General features: G+C 35.7%; 1 pseudogene; it reads right to left on the bottom strand.

Moving 5' to 3' along the window:
• Positions 1-2837: 2837 nt before the first annotated feature.
• The window catches only part of LOC127160891 (integrin alpha-L-like), a 34803-nt pseudogene continuing 13386 nt past the window's right edge, over positions 2838-24254 (bottom strand).

The following is a 24254-nucleotide window of genomic DNA, read 5'->3' as shown; positions in this document are numbered from 1 at the left end:
TCTCAAGGAATTTTCCCCAGTGATCAGTGATGGCCTGGAGTTGGATGGAATGAAACAACTTCCTGTTGTAGTAACAGTGGGAGTTATTTGCTGGAGGTTTTATGCGGATATGACAGCCGTATATTGCACCAACTGCCCTGCTGAAAGCTGGTGACCCAGCCAGCTGTGCAAATCCTGCTCCCACTGCCTCCAGGTCATCACTGGTTGGAAAGCAAATCACCTTCCTTAAAATTCCAAGGACTGTCATGCACAGAGGTCTTGGGGATATCGAAGGTCTGTGACACCACCCTGTAAGATGCTGCATGAGCAAGCCAGTAGAGAAACACAAGCACTGCACCAATGAGGGCACGGTGGTCAGCTGCTTCATCCAAATAAAGCCGCAGAATCAGCACAGCTGCATTAAAATGGCAGTATGATGTGGGGCTCACCACCTGTAAATATGTTATAGTTAGCACAGTTAGTTTAAATAAAGCATTGTGTCATGTGTTAGGGACTTAATTTATTGTGATGGTTAGTTTTATTGTAATTTACTAACTTTTGTGTATGTTACCTATAGTTGTCAGTAAATAAAAATATACTTTAATTCATGCATTGAAATGAAAATTTTGACTGAAAACGCATGTATTCACATTTGTTGATTTTGTCTAGTATTCATGCATAGTTAGGTCATATAACAATACATATAACAATTAAGTTACTTTTTTCTTTGTTTTACTAAAATATATGAATTTCATTAAGAAAATATCCAGTATAATTTACTATTGGTCAGGATTTATCATCATTATTACATAATTGTTGGGGTAAGCTAGTAATGCAGTTATTTTAATCTGAATTTTTAAATATTGATACTTACATTTTTCAAGTGTAAAATGAATAGTCTTTCCCAAAGGCAAGATCTTCAAGCAGCTGCGTGACGTCTCCTTTTGGGAGAGTATAGTGCAAACATTTTTCTTGCAAAACCATACAAGGTGATATGTGCCACTGATGAAATCAGATGTTTAAGATGGTCACAGGTCACATGGTAACGTCAACACAGATTCATCAGTGTACAGATTCATTAATGTAAGTGATTAAGCTGTACAGTAGGTGGCGGTAATACTCCGTAGGAGAGAACAGCCATTAAAGAAGAAGAAGGTAATGTCAACATGGCGGCTATGTTGGGATCGCATTCATACTTAACAAGATTTGGCTGTAGAGTACTACTCTTTTAGCGCTCGTTAAGTAAGTGCTTACTGAAATTAAGTACCTGCTCATTGAGTATGCTTTTTCGAATGCAGCCACTGACTCCTTCATTGAAAGTTTTTTTATTATTATTTTGTTTAAATGAGTATATGTTTTTAAAAGACTTGAGCAATTAACTGTTTGTCAGAACCACTAGTAAATTACGTTATTCTGTTTAGATTTCTAATCTTTTGTCTCCAGAATTGTGAGAGAATCATGGTCTTCAATTTATTAAAAACAACTGGGATTCTCAATTTATCCAGAATCATGAAGCTCTTGTTTAAATGTTGTTTATTACTGCATATAATTCATTAAATTGGAAGTTTAATTTCATAAAGATCAAAATGCACCTACATTTTTTTTGCATTTTGTCTCTTTCAGTTGAATATATTTTATCAATGAGGATTTCTTAAGAAAAGTTTGAAAAAAATTGTCTCGTTCTCGTACACCCAGTCTCGTATCTCATCTCGTGGGATAAGTGTCTCGTCACACCCCTAATTGGGACCATTAAAAATCCTTTTGTTTTGCCTCAGATTACCTCAAAAAGGAAAAAAATGGACCAAGTTCTGGGAATATTTCTGCTTCCGGCTCTGCATTTTGTTTCTGAGGAGGAGGACGAACACGAACATCAGAAGAGGAGCCGTGTCTGCTATTGAATAGCAACAGTGCTTCCCCAAGCCTGTGAACAGGTAATAGATGTATCCTATTTCTATAACAACCTTATAATATGTGTGTCACAAAATAAGAAAAGGCCTACCAAAGCTCAAGTTCTGAAGATTGGTGAAGGTTTAAGGAGTAGGAGCCATCGATGGCTGCCACATTAAAATAAGATATCCAGGAAAAGGTTTAAGCCAGTGGAACTACAACAAGAAACTTTTACTTGGAAATAGTGGCTACCCTGCTAAAAAAACAGCTAAAACCAGCCTAGGCTGGTTGGCTGGTCTTAGCTGGTTTACACTGGAAGTAGCTGGATTTAGCTGATCTCTCAGCCTGGCTGGTTTTAGCTGGTTGTTCCAGCTGGTCTCCCAGCCTGGCCAGTCAAGGAAGTGGCCAAAGCCCCTCAAAAACCAGCAGGATCAGCTATGACCAGCTAAGAACAGCCTGGATGACCAGCTAAAACCAGCCAACCAGCCTAGGCTGGTTTTAGCTGTTTTTTTCAGCAGGGTACTTCTGTTTAAAAGAGCCAGTCTGCCTCATCACACCTTTCAAAGAGCCACTGCAAGGCAATGCTGAAGCATGCTTTAACCAGTACCATGCTAGGGCACGATCTGTAATAGAAAGAGCATTAGGAATGCTGGAGAATCATTAGCAGACAATATTTTTGCAATCCCTGATGGTTCACCACACATTTGCCCCAAAAGTTGTTGCAGCATGTAAGGGTGGATTCCCTACAGTGGTTCAGGCTGTAGGATTGCCAAAAGACTAAAAAAAAACATTATCTGCGTGATGGAGTAAAACTGTACATTTCTTGTCTGTTACTACCCACTGCCACTTATACCAATGACAGAAATAAGCACAGTTAGAATAGCTAAATATGTTGGAGAGCATTGCTATTGTGTCTTGCAATAGGTAGCAATTCAATGTTAAATCAAGACTAGTTAACACAGTTATACAAGAAATGCTTTAATAACAGTATTTTGTTATGGTTACACTTGATTTGGTAGCAAAAGTCAGCACTTATGTGCCTTCAGGAATTCCAAATGGCCCATTTGTTGTGAAAGATCATATTTCAGATTAATATCATGTCTGATTTATTTATCAGTTCTCACGTAAAACTCAATTTCAGCTTCTGATCAGACACAGCTGTTGTTTGAATTTCAGATCCTTTGAAACGGCACCTAGTTGCATACAAAAGAGAAATTACTGAGCTTTTGAATGTAATGGATCCTTATACAGTAAAGCTGAAGGGTCTTATGATTTGACTGATAAAATCTGATATTTGTAGACTCACCTCAACATACTCCTCCGTTCTGCTGTGGATGTCAAGAACAGCCATAGTGTTTCCAGACAACATTTTAGTTTGTGAAAAATTCATTTGTATCTTCATAGGAGATACTGTGTCTGCAATGCAGCGCTGAAACAAACACAAGGATCACGGTCAGACCAAAGCTGCTGCGATTGGATGAAGCTGTGACAGATGACACATACCGGCATGAAGATGGAAAAGCTGAAACAGGAGAACCCAGAATCCAGTAGAACGGACTGTTGCAGAGTCCTGGACGATGAATCCATTGGATCGAAGAATCCTCGATTTATTCCTTGTACCACGTCCACATTCAGGTTCAGAAAAACATTCAGTTTCTTCTCCAGAGATCCTGAGAGACATGAAAGGGTAAGACATGGAGCAGTTTTCTTCATGTGACAGAGAGATTCTCTGAAACTTATTTGACGTTACCTGTGCTACTGGTCCGCTCGCTCACCAAGAAACATGACGTGAGATTAAATGCATTAAATGTGTTGCCACCAGGACATTCAAAGTAGTTCAGACTGATTTCCTTTGGACTGAAACTGAGCTGTGCAGATACAGACATCACAGGCCGAGCTCTGAGAAGAGAGAGAAAAGAGTAAACAAGCTGGGTCACTAATGTGGTAAAAAGGTAGACTGTTTATTAGGTTGGCTTGAGAAAAATCCCATAGATTTACAATGACGAAAAGTTCAAGTGAGCCAAGATAATTCAAACTGCAACTGTCAAAGGTTTTATTAACCTTCCCTTCAATGGCTGCATCCCAATTCAGGGGCTGTGTTTTACAAAGGCTGCATTTGAAGACTGATTCAAACACGGCTACAAAATGCCTTCTTCCTTTCCTGGGCAATGATGGATACAACTAATGGATCCTTCAAGGCCCAGGCTATTCCAAAATTCATTTGCAGCATCGAAGATGACTATTTTTTGAAGGAAAATTGTGCATTACACTTTTAAATGTAAGTTGAGTTTTAACTTACTCGAATATGTAATGATACAAATGTACAAATGTGAGAAAAAAAACAAAAAACTTAAAGTGGTTTAAATGTTGACATCTATCTATAAGCCTTCAGGCATGTCCTGATTTTAAATGTTAGAGTTCCTGATATTTTTTGACCCTGGAACAACATTTTGAATACAAAAATGTAATCTTGACCACATCCCTAAACCTAAAACTTTATGTAAAATCAGAGGAAATGATAGATGAATGACACTGATGTACAAGTATCAAACACTGATTGTAAGCCTAAATTTCACAAAAACTATAAACTGTTTTTTCAGGTCTGATTGGTTAATCACAATGTTGTTCCAGGGTCAACAAAGATGTTGATCCAGGAACATGTCGTGCTTGGTAAAATCAGGTTCTGCAAGCCTTCAGGCTAGGCTTTCTCAAGCCAACTTCAAATTTGCCTTGACAAACTTTTTTCATCTAGTAGTTAATAGTCTGATGAATTCAGCAGTTTGACACCCTATAGGTTTTTCTCATTGAATTTATTCTCCAAACTAACAAATGACATACCTGAGCAGGACAATCCCTCCTCGTGCTCCAATCACGATATCTGTCAGATTATCATCATTCATGTCCAGCTGACCGGACAGAGACACTCCGAACTGCTGCAGACCAGGAAGAACCGACCGCGCTGGGATCCGCTAAACACCACAAACAAACACACACACACACACACATACATATTGAGTGCATTCAGACTTAATCCCAAAGTATACTTCAGTTTTTATAAGTATGTATTTACACAGTGCATGGCCCATTTTTTTTTTTAACCACGTGTTCAAATCTTTCTTTGGGGCTAATAGTTTGTCCACAAGGTGGACACTGACCCACGCCATTGCTGCACAGTCAAAAAAGAAACAGAAGAGACGCAATAATGACAGACAAACATGTTGACAAACACTTGTGTGATTCAGTTTAGAAATTCACACAACTCCAGTCTAAAAGAATGCAAATATATTTTTTTGATCATAACTTCTGGAGAGAAAAAGCACAGACACTGGACAAAGATTAAACTTTCCAGTGTGCATATGTGCCTTTGTTCATGCAAACTATCAAATGGAGTTTACTTAGAAATTCTGCATGTTCTGGCACAAAGTTAAAAGGGAGGTCCAGTGCCGTTTCATTCAAGTTATTTCACTGTTAAAGAATTGGATTCTCATGCTAAACATCGCCAAAGTTTAAAAAAAAAATGATTTGGATGTATAACAGAGTATTTCTGTGCCAAATACGCACTTCCGAGTTTATTACAAAGTATTTTTTCGATCATGGCTTTTCATGACGCCACTCCTTGTATGGGCATTTCTCCCACAAGAGCGCGCCCATCAACGCACTTCATTTGGCTGCACCGCTGCACGGGACTCACTTGGGAAGAATGTCTCTAAAGAAGTGTGGTTTTAATTGTAAAGCAAATGTAACCTTGCTCAGCTTTCCGAAGAACCAAGCGTTACATGAACAGTGGATGCAGTTTGTTTTTTCAGGGCAGAAACTGAGTTTTGCAAGTGTGCTTGTTGACGAACGTTTTATAAATAAGGTCCAGTTCGACGCTGGATTTGCACATTGTTTGATACTGAAAGATGGAGCGGTCCCAGCTATAAAAGATCCCGGTCATGATTCAGAACTGCAGATAGTCATTGAAATGGCATCAAATGTCTGTGTTTTGTTGGCAGTCAGTACATGAGTGCTCGTCAATCTTTAGCTCCACCCACGGCGCGCCTCCGGGAGCTCGGCTGTTTTCAGAGAGAATTGTAAAGCTCTATCTTTTTTTTGTAAATATGATAAAACTAAAGACTTTCTGGAGAAATGAAAGATGCAGTACTACTCTATAGGTACTCAAGATTAACATGAGATTGGGTGAAACTCAATACTGTGTATTATGCCCCCTTTAACTTCTGTTCTGTGTTTGTTTATCGGTCCAGCTAGTGACTATCTGTGTTTGTAGTTGGCACCACATTACTAAAGTAAAAGTCCACTTCCAGAACAAAAATTTACAGATAATGTATTCACACTGTTGTCATCCAAGATGTTCATGTCTTTCTTTCTTCAGTCATAAAGAAATTGTCTTGAGGGAAACATTTCTGCATTTTTCTCCATATAATGGACTGATATGGTGCCCCGATTTTGAACTTTCAAAATGCAGTTTAAATAAGGCTTCAAACGATCCCAAATGCTGTTGTAAAGAAGGGTCTTATCTAACGAAATTATCAGTTATTTTCATTAAAAAAAAAAACAATTTAAATACTTTTTAATCTTAAACACTCCTCTTGTCTTGCTCTCTCTGAACTCTGTGTATTCTGGCTCAAGACAGTTAGGGTATGTGGAAAAACTCCAATCGTATTTTCTCCTTCAACTTCAAAAATAATTTCAAAATCATCCTACATCGCTGCAGAAGTACCGACCCAGTCTTTGCAAAGTGAACATGCAAAGAAGATCAAACACCCTTAACAAAAAAGGTAAAGCGGCGATATAAGATGATATTTTTCGACATACCCTCACTGTCATGAACCGGAAAAAAACAGTTCAGGCAGAGTAAGACAAGACGAGCGTTTGACATTAAAAAGTATATAAATTGTATTATTTTTATGAAAATTACCAATCGTTTCGCTAGATAAGACCCTAAAGACATGAACATCTTGGATGACAAGGGGGCGAGTACATTATCTTTGTTCTGGAAGTGGACTTCTCCTTTAAGGTGATGAGTAGACTGAAATTAGGCTCAGGTTGTTGTGCTGTGGGATGCAACGCAGTGTTTACCATACATCGATTTATATGTGGCGGCTCACCACAATATCAAAACTGACCACCACAAATTGATTTTCCAAAAGGCTTTGACTTTGTTGAATAAACATGAACACTGCACATTTCAAAGTCAAAATGTGGCACGGGTGTTTTTCGACTGTCTTCAGAAAACTTTCAGTGTCATTTTCATTTCATCTTGTCTCTAATGCCTGATAAAGCAGCGTTTCTAAGTACAGCGCTGCTTTGTATACAGCCATTACCAGAGAAACCTCTATTTCTGCTGCTCCAAAACACCTCCTGCTGACAGAGAATGAATTTGCATTTTAAAAATTGAACAACCTAATTTTTATATGGTGAAATTTAATTATTCTGACTGATAGATTTTTATTAAAATTATGGTAAAATGTAACTATATGGTTTCTGTAGGTATCTATATGAAAAATGCATTTAGTATAAATAAAAATACTGTAATTATACAGTATTACATTACTCCTTTGATACATTTAATACATGTCTACATTAAGAATATAATAAAAGTCCAAGTTCCACATTTCTGCCACTACAGTGTTACTATAATAAATCCATAGTAAAATAATGGTGTTTCGTAGATTGAAAAGCTTCACACTGGATCAGTGCTCTTTAATGCTTGCGTGACCGAGACTCATCAGCGAGTAAACACATCTGCTCTAGCGAACTTGTGCTGTGCTTCCGTTTGAGCGTTTAGGAGAGCAGAAAAATGGTCCGCTTGTGGCGAAGTTCAAATGAGTAGCACTGTTTCGTTCCGCTGAAGACGCATAAACATTACATCGAACGTTTATCCAAAGAAGAATTATATTGCAATAATTGTTGTTGTTGTTTTATTGCCCAGCTCCATGTTAACCTATCAAAACCTGTAGAAATTATGGCAAATGATCATCCATATGACTATAAGTACTAGTATTTCTGGGTTAAACATGGGCATAGACACAGCACAGCAAACTCTTACTTGAGGAGCGTGTTCAGGGTTTATGCCACGCGTCGCATCGCCCAGGTAGATGTAGACGACTCCTTCATTCTCCAGTGGCGCCCCGACCGCCACATCTGGCAGACTGTCTCCATTCAGGTCCTTTAGTGAAGCCACAGATGCAGCAAATCTGCCTGTGGTTGATTTGCTCACAGTCTGGGTCTTCTGAAAATGCTACAGAGAGAGAAAGTGAACAGAATCTTCATTCATCAGCACATGGCCAGCTACAATTTCCATGACTGTCACATCATAGGAACCAATTACAACAGCAATCCCAATGGAGTAACACAATGATGACGACTAGCAGCCTTCCAGTTACCGTTACCCGTGTTCATGAAGAATGTCATAATAATAGTAGTGTATTTGTGCGTACCTGCTCTGATAAAGCGTAGACGTACAGCCTCCCATCAGCCCTCTGCTGAGACTGATAAAATAATGGAGCACCAACGAGAAGGAAATCTGAGTCTCCATCGGAGTCCACATCCAACAGACTCAGAGACGCTCCAAAATATGAGCCAACCTGATGACAGAAATAAAAAAAAAAAATGGAATTGCATTGTACCATAAGCTTTTATAGCCTGATGTTCACGGATGAAATACGAAAACAACACATTTTGTGTCACAATACTAAGTAGAAACGAATGAGGTCTTTGTGAAATTATTGTGCTCCTTGTCAGTTAGATATAGCATTGCAGAGTCCATATTGTAAGTGAAATTTTGTTTTTTTTTTTGTGAAATACTAAAACTCATGAGAGTGCATGTGGTTTGAAGGGGTCTGGTGATGTTATTGGTGAACTGTAGGTTTGGGAGTCCCTGGTCTCACCAATAGAGCACGCTAGTATTGTGTCTGAGATATTTTTCCACTGACTTGCTCTCCTCTGATGTGCCGTGTCACTGTCCATGTGCTTTGTTTCTTGGTGAAGAGGGTCACCAGACCTGTGCGTTCGGCCCGTGGTGCCCCAGAAAACAGAAGAGCGACGCCGTGTCTCATTCCCAGCAAAGAAGAGTAACCTGAACATCATCAGCATCATTAAAACACACACAAACTCTTCACATCACACAAGGAACAAACAAAAGCTCCAACATACCCATGTACGAGTCTCTACCGACAGCTGGATCGATGATCTGTGTCTCTTTAGATCCTGATCCTGTCACTTCATACAAAGCTCCACGCCAGTCGTTTGATCCAACTGAACCCACAATCACAGAGTCCTGAAACAAAAGCCGGTGTTTCAGTCTCAGAATTGACAAATTACACTCAATAATGGAGAGTGATAAAGACCACTCTTCCCATCAGCTGAGAACTAGTCCCTGGATCTTTCAACTAAACAAGGTCAGTGACACTCAATCTTTGAAAGTTGTTTTTGATGTTTAGCAGCAAATAAACCAGATCAGTGGTGCTCTGGCTTTATTTCAGGACCCAGATTTTACATCAAGTGGTGACCCAGCATTGATTATTAGATTGTGTCTTAAACAAAAATGTCTCCGTTACAGTATCGAAATCATTCCAGTGCACTGAAACGTTTACTCCATTTACATCCCCACAATGCACTAGAGAGCATCACTGCCTATTTGCTAGTTGACATGAGATTTTTTCTTTCTTCAGTCATAAAGAATTCAATTTTTCTGGGGAAAACATTTCTGCATTTGTCTCCATATAATGGACTGATATGGTGCCCCCATTTTGAACTTCCAAAATGCAGTTTAAATGCGGCTTCAAACGATCCCAAATGCGGTTGTAAATGATCCCAGTCAAGGAAGAAGGGTCTTATCTAGCAAAGCGATCAGTTATTTTCATTAAAAACAACACAATTTAAATACTTTTTAACCTCAAATGCTCATCTTGCCTTGCTCTCAGTGTATTCTGGCTCAAGACAGTTAGGGTATGTGGAAAAACTCCAATCGTATTTTCTCCCTCAACTTCAAAAATCATTTAAAAATCATCCTACATCTCTACAGAAGTACCAACCCAGTCTTTGCAAAGTGAACAGGCAAAGAAGATCAAACACCCTTAACAAAAAAGGTAGAACAGCAATATAGATAGCACACAAATCACTTTTAAACTACTTTTATGGATTTACATGAACTATTCCTTAAGAAAAATAATAATTTATTACTTTATACATGACATTTCTCTAACCTCCTGGTGGATGACACTGAATCCACTCTGTGATAACTCTCTCTGTACGTTTCTGCCGCGTGCTTCCTTTGACCCTGAAACACAAAAGGAAAACTCTTACTGTATACTTCATTAGCTGCTTCTATTTTCAAGCGTCCATTTTCCTTACATTTGCATTTTACCTTTAATGTTGTTGATCTTTTTTTGCAGGTTGTCAGCAAGTCCCTGGAGTCCACTGTATTGTTGAATGTAGAAGGTGTTGTTCTGTTTTGGTTCTGATGCCAGTTTAGTGAGTGTGTTTAAACTAACCTTTCCCACCTGAAAAATAGTGTATTGTGTAATGTTTTCACGACTAGTGACACCAAATCACCAAAGTGTCTGAACATTCAAAGTAAATGACGTGTGACCTGTAAGGAAACTCACCCCGATGATGTAACGGACGATATTCTGCTCATCACATCTACTGAGGACATTTTCCCTGTCATTATCAGATGGTTCTCCATCTGTGATGATTACCAAAGCTTTCTGAGCATTGGGATTGGCTCCAGACGACACGTTATTCAGCAGATTCTTTCTGATGATATAGCATAAATAAATAAATAAATTACAAATAAACTGAACATAAATGTAGTTAATTCTGTAGCTTTTAGTCAAATAATAGGCCTGCAGTTTTGAAAAGACAGCAAGCAACCCCCCGCACGTTTGAAAAGGGAAATAGCCTGCGCTATTTGCCAACTAAAACTTCCCACAACGAACATACATGAATGTTAAGTTTTACATGTTTATTTCAGACTTTTAGTGACAAGGAGAAAATAAATTATCATATTGTAATAATAAAATATATTATTCTCTTAATGATCAGGAAAGTTATAATATATCATAATGTATGTTGGTGGTCCAAACGGTGAGCCTTAAGTCTTACTGTCTGGGCTAGTACTATAGGAATAACAATAATATAAAATTGTTGTTATTATTATTATATTCTAATTTGCTTGACTTCTAAAACACCAGTGTGAATGTAATTTAGACTGAGACAGTATATCACAACTAAAAAGAAGGTTGAAGTTTTCAACTTTTTCTCTGACATAAGTTTTTTTAGGAACACGAGTTAGAGCTCTTAATTTTGAACTTTCAAAGTGCATTAGAAGAATTTTATTTTAAAATGTACAACATTTAAATTTTTTCCAATTCTTCATTTGTCTATTTTTAAAACATCACAATAAATATCATATTGTGGACTTCATATTACGATATTATTGTACCGTGAGATTTTGATATCCTTACATCCCTATTTATAATCATAGGATTTTCACTCACAGAACATAGTTGATTGCTTCGTGTGTGTTTGTGAGAGATTTCATGTGTCTCTCTTTCATGAGTTTCACTTCAGCAAAGCCATTCTGATAATCATTGAAATCAAACACAGTTTGTCGCTCCGATGAAAACTGGACAGCAGCAAACTGACAAACAGAAAGACAACAAACAACAACATTAACATCATTAGACGTCATGTTCACACCTCATTACACAGTACAGTGTTTGTACTGCACACTTTTACACACTGATTTTCACATTCAGTATTTCCACATGTAAAGCTGATGGATTATTTACCTTTATGGATGAGTCTGAAAGTTCCTCCATAACATTTTTAATAAAGTCTTTGTTCATTTGAAACTCATGTGCTTTCATACTGCTGGATCCATCAAAGAGAAACACCACATTGACTTCTCTTTTTGGTGCATTCTGCAGAAAGATCACAGGATACAGAAACTCACTTTAGCAGTCAAACCAAATCAATAATTGCCCAAGTATACAGTAGTCAACATCTGAAGTGGATCAAAAAAGTTCAAAGCTGTCCTAAGACAAGAACGGGTATTGTTTTGGTTTTAGAACAACTTTGATGAAAGGTTTTGATCCACTTCAAATGTTGACTACTGTATAACTGAGCAGGTAGGGAAGCGAGACGAGCAGGAAACACAAGGAACATGGGAACTCATGCAACGACTGACAAACCACGAGTGAAACACAAGCACTATGTATACAGGAAACAAGCTTAACAAGATAACAAAGGGGCATGGTTAATAGGAAACAGCTCCGGATTGAAATCAAGATCACTACAAAGTACTTCAAAACATGGCACAAGACAGGAAATAACAAAAGTCTGCAAACATAAAGGGAATACATGACAATAACGTAATATCATGTTTTAAATCTTTAACTGAGTTGTCAAGAAATATAACTCCAAATGAAATGTAACAAACCAATAGATGATTCACAGTGTTAAAGTTTTAAATTGTTAAACTGCATCAAGTGCTGTAAGTCTTGGATAGTGTCTGCAGTTTCTGTGTACAACTAACCAGACCTTGGTAAGCGACAGTAAAGTCTGAGACGGCCTGTAAGCTGCTGTTGAACTGGTAGCAAACACTGATCAGATACGATTTTCCACCACACTCAGGAGAAAAATACGGACTGCAGCTCTGAGAAAGAGACAGACAGAATCTGAGACATCAGGAGCTTCAGCAAATCACAAAATCAGCTGAAACCAGAGTTAGAAAACACACATCACATGTGCCAGTATTCGGTAATGCGACATATCATTATAATACAAATATATTTATTTTATATATTATTTTTTTTTTATACATTTTAATAATACTTTTCCCATCAGTCTGACATTGCACATCACTGCTTCTGGGTCCAAATGCTCTATCAGGTGCCACAGGAAAACAACAAACTGTGCCAATATACACTCACAATACAAGACTCTAGACTGCAACAAATTTTCAGAATGTACGAGTTAAAATTTGACGTTGTCACATGGTCTGCAGTGCTCCAAAGCCTCTGCTCCATACAGTGCACGCTGCAGAGCCACGGCACATTCATGTGAAGAGCAGGAAGTTTCAGTGTGAAAAAATATATTGTTTTGTGGCCAAATATATGCATATGTTGCAAACAGTAAAGCTTAATTAAATATATTTTCGAAATAGTAAATATATTTTGCATCATAATACATATATTTCTAAATGTATTTCTGTGGCAAGAAAATGCATTTTTTGGACTGAAATATACAGAGGTCAAAATATATTTTTTAAATACTTTTAAAATATATTTATACGTGGCCAAAAATATATTGGTAGAAACTATATTTTTGTAAATATATTTCAGCAAATATATTTTTAAAGCCATTTTTGTATATTTTTAAAATATATTTTAAATGTAGAAATATATTTTCCAAAACATACAAAAATACATCAGTAGAAAATATATTTATGTAAATATATTTTGAAACATATTTATCAAATCTATTTCTTGGCCATTTTTTGTATATTTATTATTTTTACAATATATTTTGAATGTATAAATATGTTTTTAAAAATACATATTTTAAATATATTAATATATTTTCTGAATAAACAGTCATTTCCCCAGTCATTTTAAATTTTATGCAAAACTCTAAAATTACTAAAATCTGTAACAATTTAGCTGTTACATTGAGTATTATATCATTATAATTCTCATTTTTATACAAATAAATACTATATTATTCATAGAGTATTTCTCTTTTTTTCTTAAATTTAACAGAAATGTATGTAAAATTACAAAAATAAAGCTGATTATAATATATAAAATCACCACCAGATGGTGCAAAGGCACCATTTCTCACACTATTAAAACAACAACACAATAAAGATCACATGACTTGCAGCAACTCCTGTCTAACAAAAACTGTAAATTTCAAGTAAAATAACTTAAAAAAAAAGTGCAAAAATTGTATTTAAACTTCAAACACTGTTATTTTACAGATATTTCATGAGCTATTATGATCAAACCTTCACTGTATTAATAAATACATAAATAAACTCAAATGACTTGCAGCAATAGAATATTAAACTTAATTGGATCTCTTAAAATCATTTATTACAAACCAGTCTGACAAACTATTTCATACAAACGTTCATTTTAAGAATTAGATGTTGAGTTTCAGATGTTGATGTTTTATTGAAAAGTTTGATGTCACCATGATAGAGATCAGTATATGCCTTAGTCAGGCTCTTGAGCCTTGATTAAAATGTTAGGTTTTCTCTAGCTGCTTTTAAGTCTGTGTTTCTAAAGCATGTTTGTTAAAGTGACAAATCCAAGGGAAAACTGATGTCAGATGATGTTGGCTATTTATTGCTGGTGCTGTAGACATCAGTAAGAATCCATTAAGAATAAATCATTAAGAGACTGGCTTTGTTTACTATTACAAAATTGTAGGCTGCATTTTTGTGGCAGAAATATTGTACCAATATGAGGTTCAGATTTTAGTGAGTATTAAGAAAATATGTTGAGCTGTGAGATTTAGATGCACAGAGACATCAAGAATCAGCACATGAATCTCAACAGTGGTGACAATCTTTAAAAAGCTTTATTTATTAATCTATAGGTTGTTTTGTGTTCAGAGCCGATCTGTTTATCTGAATATTTTATCAACATTGTTGAGATTCATACGCTGGTTCTTGATGTCTGTGTTTGCCTGAAATATCCTGCCAGAGTATTTTCCACGTAATGGTTTTATAAAATCTTTCAAAACATCACAGCTGTGTAAAATTAATAACAAATATTAAATAATCAGAGACCAGACTATGAAACAACCACTACATGATGACAACTTCTTCCAATGAGTTTCTTCTGCTATTTTGCCATAGCAAATGTGCTTCAGAAATGCAAAAGATAAAATTTGTCATATAAACTCAGGAGTCAAGAGCCCAACTAAAGCCAACACTGACCTCCATCATGGTAAACTTTATTATTTTCAGTAGAAATGTAATATCTAAACCTGTTAATTCTCAATAAGAACCTTTGTATGAAAGAAATCAGGTTAATCTGGTCAGTAATGTGTGAAGCTGGTGTTTTTTTACCATATTTTTTTTCAGTGTACACAAAAAAATGGGCAAAAATATATTAGTAGAAAATACATGTACGTACATATATTTTGAAATATATTTAACAAACATATATTTTTTGGCCATTCTTTGTATATTGGAAAATATTTTTTTTTTGCTGTATGGGAACATTCAAAGCACAAATAATAATACTGATAAAAAGAACAGTTTGAATGTTAACCACTTTCGTTACCATATAATCTTCATTAGGGCGATATGGGCGACGCACCACCAAAGCGAGAAATGGAGGGATTTTTTTTCTTTCACATTCAATCACAGTGTTACGCTAGCTTTCACTCTTCTATACTGTTTGTTCTGCCTCTGGAAAAATAGTCCAATCATCGCCGAGACACGTTCTGTGTAGTTCCGCCCCTTTCTGGGCGATTTCTGTCAGACTGAGAGTGCCTATGAGTGGCTCTCATAGACTTTCATACAAAGATTATTTTTTTCAAACTGCAGGCACTGCAATTCAATCTCGATGGGTGCGAGAGGGCTAGCACTGATGTGCTTTCTTCATTATCCATAACCTTAACTTGTGCAGTGATTGGTCGGAACAAACATACTTCTAATAATAAGAAATATGAAGTCAGGGCTAGTCTTTATGGGCTGAATAAAGCAAAGCAGTATCTTACCAGTGAAGTTTTGATGGATGACGATTGTAATGAAGGTAAAGACGATCACAGTGACATACAGGAGTCATACATTATTACTTAAAGTCAGTTATTAACAGTGTAACCTCCATTGTTTTGAAATAAACAAACAGTGTATATGCGCTCTCCGATAGCTTTATGAGCATGTTTCAGTATGATCGTCTGGCAAGTGTTTTATAATGGACGCTCACTGAAGAAGTTTATTATGTTTTGTTTGTGAAGGTAATGCACCTGTTTATATCAGCATCAACACTCACTCTGACAGTGGAACTGTTCACCCATCATGCTCAGCTGTGTTTTGCTCTATTTAATCATTTATATAACGTTACGGTGACTGGGATAGTGGTCTGTTGGTGTCTCTGTGCTAAATTCTGCTAAAATAAACAGGCTCGTCACTCAACAGTGGGAAGAGGACTTGTAGTTATTTATACAGGATGAATTATAAAAAGTGATTTTTAAACAAATGTAACACATTTTTTTTTAACCAAAGATATTATAGACTTTTGTTAAGCACTGTATACATCAATTTTGAATTTTTTTTAAAATTAAAAACTAAATGTTTTCATTTTGAACATCATCCTCAATCTTGAATTCGGTTAAACAATTATCTTTATTTAAAATGTTTCAAATCTTAATATTTTTCCTTTTGTTTTACTGGGATAAATCATATTGGGATGTATGTTAAATAATGTATGTATTGATTAATCCCATGTTGTATCCTCCTGTGACCAACAGAGAATTTAGTCACAAAAGAGAGACCAGTGGGTAGAACGAGTCTAGAGCCCTGCAATGTGATATAATACTACCACAAAATTAGAATCCTAACCTTTAACTCCATACCAGAATCCCAGATAGCCAGACAATGGAGATTTAAATAAAAATAAATAATTAAAAAAAATATTTCCATCTGGGATGCTGTGATCAGCTGAGAACTAGTCCCTGGATCTTTCAACTAAGCAAGGTTAGTGACACTAAATCTTTGAAAGATGTTTTTGATGTTTAGCAGCAAATAAACCACATCAGTGGTGCTCTGGCTTACAGGACCCAGATTTACATCAAGTGGCGACCCAGCATTGATTATAAGATTGTCTTAAATTCCCCCTGTAGTGAAAATCAGGATTTTTATGTTGTTTATTTGTCTATGTGGTGTTTCTAATGCTTTTAGACAAACCATGTGCCAGTCCATTAATCAACACCATTGTTGAGTATTTTCTCCTTAAAAAGGCTGTACCAGAAATGCGCTTTGAAACAGTCCTTTTTTTGCTACGTCACAAACTTAAGTAACCAGTCACGTCAAAGGATAGATAGCTAACCACTAACTTGAAAAATAACCTGCAGCAACAGTGTAAAAGTAGCACAAGTAGCGGAGTCAGACGCACCTCTCTCGCATTGCCATCTGCACTTATGCTTGCGGGCGCAAACTGGAATCACAAACTAGGCTGCATTCGAGCCTTCAAGGCATTTTGAGGGCACAACAACATCAAGTAAGTAACTTTACCAAATGTTACAGTATCCACTGTAGTTGTCTGTCTTGAGCCAAAAACACAGTTTTATCAGAGCAAGACAAGAGGAGCGTTTGAGATTATAAAGCATTTACTATAGTTTTTTTAGTGGAAAGGATGCTCTGGCTGGTGTGACTGCACTGGGACAGGGTTAATTTGCATATTCATAGATCTGCATATAGTAAATGAGGCAAGGGAAGTTCAAAGAGTTACATTCAAGCATTATATTTTAAAAAATGAGAAAATTATTTTCACAAAAAACAATTATTTAATGTTTAAATTAATTAAACATTATATGAGTATCTTTGTTTTGGAAGTGGACTTCTTTAATTATTAGATTGTATCTTAAACAAAAATGTGTCTGTCACAGTATCAAAATCATTCCAGTGCACTGAAACATGCACTGCCTAAACATTCCCACAATGCACCAGGGAGGATCACTGCCTGTTGGCTAGTTGACAAGATTTTAAGATTGAAAATGTTCAAATGACTAAAGACAACTTTGAACATAGCACACAAATCACATAAACTACTTTATGGAATTATATGAACTATTCCTTAAGAAAAATAATGTATTTATTAATAATTAATTTATTACTTTATACATGACATTTCTCTAACCTCCTGGTGGATGACACTGAATCCACTCTGTGATAACTCTCTCTGTACGTTTCTGCCGTGTGCTTCTTTTGACCCTGAAACACAAAAGGAAAACTCTTACTGTACTTCATTAGCTGCGTCCATTTTCCTTACATTTGCATTTTACCTTTAATGTTGTTGATCTTTTTTTGCAGATTATCAATAAGTCCCTCGAGTCCACTGTACTGTTGAATGTAGAAGGTGTTGTACTCTTTTGGTTCTGATGCCAGCTGAGTGACTGTGGATAAACTAACCTTTCCCACCTGAAAAACAGTGTGTAGTGTGTAATTTCTTTACGACTAGCGACACCAAATTATCAAACTGTCTGAACATTCAAAGTAAATGACATGTTTGACCTGTAAGGAAACTCACTCCGATGATGTAACGGTCAATATTCTGCTCATCACATCTGCTGAGGACATTTTCCCTGTCATTATCAGATGGGTCTCCATCTGTGATGATTACCAAAGCTTTCTGAGCATTGGGACTGGCTCCAGACGACACATTATTCAGCAGATTCTTTCTGATCATATAGCATAAGTAAATAAATGATAAATAAACTAAACATAAATGTAGTTAATTCAGTAGTTTCTAGGCCAATAGATTTTTAACATATAATTTAATAAAAACACAGAGTTCTCCTAACCAAAAATATTTCATACATCTCAAATTAGCTCATTCTTCCACAATACTAGCAAATACTTTCAACCAACAAACACACTTTATCGTGGATGAAACAATGACCTAATAAACACTAACAGGTTGCCTGCCAGAGGTTGCCTTCATTACATTTCACTGCAATGTATGTTCATAGTCCATGTTTACATTACAGTACAATATTATTTCTTAGTTTTACCCTTTTGTATAGATTATGTAGGTGTTCAACTATATAAGTTTGCTTTGATATTTGTTGTTGTTTTTTAAATTATTTTAAATGTATTTCAATACTGTATTAATGTAGAAGTGTACCACATTTCTGTCTTATTCATTTTTTATTATGAGTAAGACAAGTACATTTTGATCTTATGTTTGAAAGTTTTGTGAAAAGTATGTAAACATGCAAACTGGCCCATATGTATAAAGAGCTGTGCTGCTGTTTGTGAGAAAAGTGAGAAAAGAACTGATGTAATTTGAAAGATGTAGTCACCAGGTGTGCGGTTATTGATTGTACGGGGGGTCATGACCTCCGCAGTTTTGAAAAGAGCAATCGACACCCGCTCAGTTGATAAGGGAAATAGCCTGCACTATTCGCTAACTAAAACTTCCGACAACAATCACATTCATTGCAATTCAAGCCATACACAAATGTTTATTTCAGACATCTTTTAGTGACGAGGAGAATCAGTTATATAAGTGTATAAGTTAATGTTAAAACACAATACATTTTAATTTAATCATTATTTAAATTTTTTATTGACCTGTTTTTAAGCACTGTGCACTGTTAATGTTGAAAGTTAAAGTGGCTGGCAACAATAAATATTCTTATTAGGAATAAAACTGCCTTGTTTTTTAACTGTGCAGAGCTGTAGCTGAATAGTTAGGCCTACTACGCTACTGTATTTTAATGTTGGTCATTATGGTGGTACTTGGAGAGCCAAATATTTTCTGAGGTGGTATTTGGTATAAACGTTCGAGAACCACTGGTTTAATTGATCGTGTCTGTTTGGATCATAACCATGTGGTAACTGAGGAAGATTTTATTAACTAAAATATAGAGGAATTGTGTCCAAATTAATCTACCCTTATAATCCTACTTATGTATTGCTGGACCTAGCACATTCTATGTTGATGTAAGAGGCCATAAGTATGGGAAAATAGCCAAGCCCATATGATTAATTTTTGGGCCCCACTAGCAGAGTTATATTTCATGTTATTTTAGAGGCCACTAAGAGGCCTTAAGGAAAACCATCTGTTTCCCATGATAGTATTTACCTTAAGACCCCCGCCCCAGTGATTTAGGGTGACATGCTTGCGTGACTAGACCAGTATAAAAGCGGTCCTCAACCAAGTAAAGTTTAGTTCTCTATAGACAACTCGGCTTGATTGTCCTCGGCAATAAAGTCTATCTTTTGGCATCAAAACCCAAGACTCAAGAGTAATTCTTTAACGGGGAAAGAGGGGAGACCACAATATAACCTGTGTTAACTCTTCTTCATTCAAAGCTTCATAACATATAATCATCCCTTGTAATTAACTATTAACCCAAATAGTGTGAAATAACGGAATCAAAATGTATCGAATTGTGCAAGTTTGAAAGTTTAGACATTCCACATAAAAGACTGGTCTACAGGGAAGAGATTGTTAGGATATGACAATATTTGATTGAGATACAACTATTTGAATATATGGAATGTGATGGTGCAAAAAAATCTAAATATTGAGAAAATCTCCTTTAAATATTATTTAGTAATAAATAATATTATTTATTAATTACTACATATTATTAATCAAAAATTAAGTTTTGATATATTTACAGTAGGAATGTTACGAAATATTTTCATGGAACATGATCTTTACTTAATTTCCTAATGATTTTTGGCATAAAAGAAAAATCTATAATTTTGACCCATACAATGTATTTTTGGCTATTGCTACTAATATACACCAGCGACTTAGTCCAGGGTCACATATGTACTACTTATTTCACCTCATATTGTAATAATAATTAATGTTATTCTATTAATGATCAGACAAGTTATAATATATCATAATATATGATGGTGGTCCGACGGTGAGCCTGAAGACTATCTGGGGTTTTGCTTACATTTTGTTCCCCCCACTTTGAAAATGTGTGCCCCTGGTAATCACTAAATGCATTTTGTGCCAAAGCAATGATACAAAGTTCAACTCACACAGACTGCTGTTGTGCTTCACTGTGTAAATGGTTTTGAAAAAATGATCTAAGTATTGAGAAATGTGTCTTAGCGATTGTAAACAACAGTAAGAGTCATTTATGTTTATTTGTAGTCTGTCCAAGTGTAAATTCAGTGAGCATTCGTAACTAGGGATATTATCAATATCGTGGTATCGCAATAGCAAATATCTCAAATAAAATTGATGATATCATGGTCACATGACACTATGAAATGATATAGGTCTTCCAGGCAAAAAGTGTAGATTTTTAAATATTCTAACATAAAAGGTCTTTAAAGATGTGTTTTGTGCCATTATGCTTTGGCACAGTATCTGTCAAATGAACTAAAACTGAAAGCACAATATGGCTTGATCCCTTCATCAAGTCTGTTTTTGCTGCGCTTTTCATTTTCATTTATTTTACAATGCAATTGTTTTACAATATATGGCTAGTACTGTCATAGGAATAACAATAATATAAAATTATTATTATTATTATTATTATTATTATTATTATACTCTAATTTGTTTGGTTCCTAAAACACCACTGTGAATGTAATTTAGACAGTATTATACAACTAAAAAGAAGTTCAAGTCCCATTTAAAGTTTTCAACTTTTTTTCTGACATAAGTTTTCTTAGGAACATGGGTTAGAGCTTCTAATTTTGAACTCTCAAAGTGCATTAGATAGAAGAATTTAACTTTAAAATGTACAACATTTTTATTTTTTCCAAGTCTTCATTTGTCTATTTTGAAAGCATTACCATAAATATCATATTGTGGACTTCATATTGCAGTATTATCATATCGTGAGATTTTGATATCCTTACATCCCTATTTATAATCATATAAGGTTTTCACTCACAGAACATAGTTGATTGCTCTGTATGTGTTTGTGAGAGATTTCATGTGTCTCTCTTTCATGAGTTTCTCTTCAGCGAAGCCATTCTGATAATCGTTGAAATCAAACACAGTTCGAAGATCCGATGAAAACTGGACAGCAGCAAACTGACAAACAGAAAGACAACAAACAACATTAACATCATTAGATGTCATGTTCACACCTCATTACACAGTACAGTGTTTGTACTGCACACTTTTACACACTTATTTTCACATGTTAAGTATTTCCACATTTATCCACAAGTTTCCTATGCTCCATGAGGTCTTGCGTCAAAAGTGGGAGCGTCTTCCGGTTCAAAGTAAACAAGCAGGACGTGACACTCATTCATTCAACGGTTGACAGCAGTGATGGGCAAATAAAGCCTTGTGAAGCACTGAGAATTTCCTGAATTTCTGTCTCTGATAAATTCATTTGCCCATTAAACTGTGGCATTAAATGCTAGTACAAATATCTATAAGATGTATTACAAGAATAATGTACATATATATGAATTGCATATGCCAAATATTTAATTGTTCTGAAATTTTTCATATTACTTATATGAGTGGGTTTTTTAAAAAATGTAATTAAATAAGTCTGAATATGTAAGATCTGGGGGTTCAAACATTCATCACATTCTCTCATAAAGGTTTGCAACTTCACAAAGTAAACAATATATATTGTTATATATATTATTTACCTTTATGGATGAGTCTGAAAGTTCCTTCATAACATTTTTAATAAAGTCTTTGTTCATTTGAAACTCATGTGTTCTCATACTGCTGGATCCATCAAAGAGAAATACCACATTGACTTCTCTCTTGGTGCATTCTGCAGAAAGATCACAGGATACAGAAACTCACTTTAGCAGTCAAACCAAATCAATAATTTACCAAGTATATAACTGAGCAAGTAGGGAAGTGGATCTAAGTGCAGGTTAACTTTAATAAACAAGCAGGTAAGGAACTGGGGAACTCATGCAATGACTGGCAAACCACGAGTGAAACACAACACCCCTAGAGTTTACAACAGGGAGAAACGGTTTAAATTGAATGGTATTACAGAAGAAGAACGAAAATTGAGTAGCTATAAAATGTTATATTAAACTCTAAAGTAAAACACACATTAGGCTATACTAGTGAATACTAAATACAAAGCTAAAATGAATAAACGAGTAAAGTGAAACTCAAAGGCATTGGGCTCACAAGCCTCTCTCATCGACATCCAAATGTTTCCATTTTTCGCTATGTAACATTTGGTTGCTAAACTATTATCCACGATGTTGTTGAAATGCAAAATAAAAATATTTAGACATAAAAAAACTATTATCCATGATGTAAACAAGTCTTTGTACTTCACTTGTGTTCAAATTATCTACGTAAATCATCCTTCACAAGTGCAAAAAAATTTGGGTGCTGCACGCTGATTTTACAGTGGACCTTTTAAAACTAAGCAGTGAAACTTTTATGTTTGGTTGACTGCATTTTAATTTGATTAACGGCTGAAATGTCAAGTTAGTAATGCTGAAATTTGTACGTGTGCATGTGAGGCGCCTGCGCGATCAGTTACATTTATTAAAGTTAAGATATAACAAATAAAATGCATTAAGAGTGTCACAAAAATGAAAGTCTTTTGTTAATCTGTTAATTATTTAAGAGAAATATATTTTGTGTATGCTAGCCCTATTTATTTTATTGCTTTTTTCATTTCTGTTTTTCTCCGTTCACCGAAGTGCAGCAGGTGGGTGATGTGATATTTATGCTGCTATTTGTGCATATAAAAAAAAGGCTTCGTTTGTCGGCCAGGGAAATAATCTAAATGAATACAATGCTGTCATTATACAATTCTCCGAAATCCTCTATGCTGCACGTAAATTCAGGCTAACTCAAAAACATGCGTACACGAGCTCAGACCTGACGTGAGATTTGATCGTAGCCACGGCTCATGTCCATATTAATAGATTCCAAACTTTGCGTAGAAACAACCGTATGCCCAATTTTCTGTTGTACGTTCATTTCATAAATGAGGCCCAAAGGGAATACGTGCCAATAACATAATATCATATCTTAAATTAGAGGTGCTCAAACTCGGCCCTGGATGGCCAGTGTCCTGCAGAGTTTTGCTCCAACTCCAATTAGACACACCTGAACCAGCTAATTAAGCCCTTACTAGACTTAGTAGAAACTTCCTGGCAGGTGTGTTGATCTCAACTGTGCAGGACCCTGGCCCTCCAGGACTGAGTTTGGGCACCCCTGTCTTAAATATTTAATTGATTTGTCAAGAAATATACCTCCAAATGAAATGCAACAAACCAATAGATGCTTCACAGTGTTAAAGTCTGAAATTGTTATACTGCATCAAGTGCTGTAAGTCTTGGTAGCATCGGCAGTTTCTGTGTATGACTAAACAAACCTTGGTAAGCAACAGTAAAGTTAGAGATGGCCTGTAAGCTGCTGTTGAACTGGTAGCAAGCGCCGATCAGATACGAGTTTCCATCACACTCAGGAGAAAAATATGGACCGCAGCTCTGAGAAAGAGACAGACACAATCTGAGACTTCAGGAGCTTCAGCAAATCACAAAATCAGCTGAAACAATGTTAGAAAATAAACATCACATGTAGACATGGCAGTATTCGGTAATGTGACATATCATGATAATATATACAATATTTTTACCATAGGTGCCTAAAAATACAGTAAATAATTCTTTATTACAAATTATTCAGTTTTTTTTTAACACATTTTAAGAA

Source organism: Labeo rohita, unplaced genomic scaffold (assembly GCF_022985175.1).
Source record: "Labeo rohita strain BAU-BD-2019 unplaced genomic scaffold, IGBB_LRoh.1.0 scaffold_49, whole genome shotgun sequence".
NCBI classification, from domain to species: domain Eukaryota; kingdom Metazoa; phylum Chordata; class Actinopteri; order Cypriniformes; family Cyprinidae; genus Labeo; species Labeo rohita.
This window is presented reverse-complemented; position numbering and strand designations above follow the sequence as displayed.